The following is a 408-nucleotide window of genomic DNA, read 5'->3' on the forward strand; positions in this document are numbered from 1 at the left end:
AGAAAGAGTGAGAAAGAAAAAAAGATTCGTCTCAGCAGATAGACACTCGTAGAGACGTACATGCATATTGATACGCATACAGATACATGGGTGCCCATCTCTATGTATAGACATATATATATATAGAGAGAGAGAGAGAGAAGTAGGTAGAGATACTTATGGAGGTGCAAGAAATAGACCGTTCATTCCTATAAATCACAGAAGGCTTCTGAGAGAGAAGGAGACAGCCCGACAGAAAGAAGGGTTACATAAAGCAGACACACTTCCATGGAGACGCAAACAAACCTATTCATAGTCAACGGGACTGCATAGTTCTTACTGTACATACATATACATACATATATACATATACATACATATATACATACACATACATATATACATACACATACATATATGCATATACAT

The 408-nt window shown here is 36.5% G+C and overlaps 1 protein-coding gene across 1 annotated transcript in view; it reads right to left on the reverse strand.

Annotated features, from left to right (window-relative positions):
• The window catches only part of CSUI_007663 (uncharacterized protein), a gene marked incomplete at its 5' end in the record, with an annotated part of 6,825 nt that overhangs the window by 5,121 nt on the left and 1,296 nt on the right, over window positions 1-408 (reverse strand). The window lies entirely within an intron of this gene.

Source organism: Cystoisospora suis (assembly GCF_002600585.1).
Source record: "Cystoisospora suis strain Wien I chromosome Unknown contig_4110, whole genome shotgun sequence".
NCBI lineage: Eukaryota > Apicomplexa > Conoidasida > Eucoccidiorida > Sarcocystidae > Cystoisospora > Cystoisospora suis.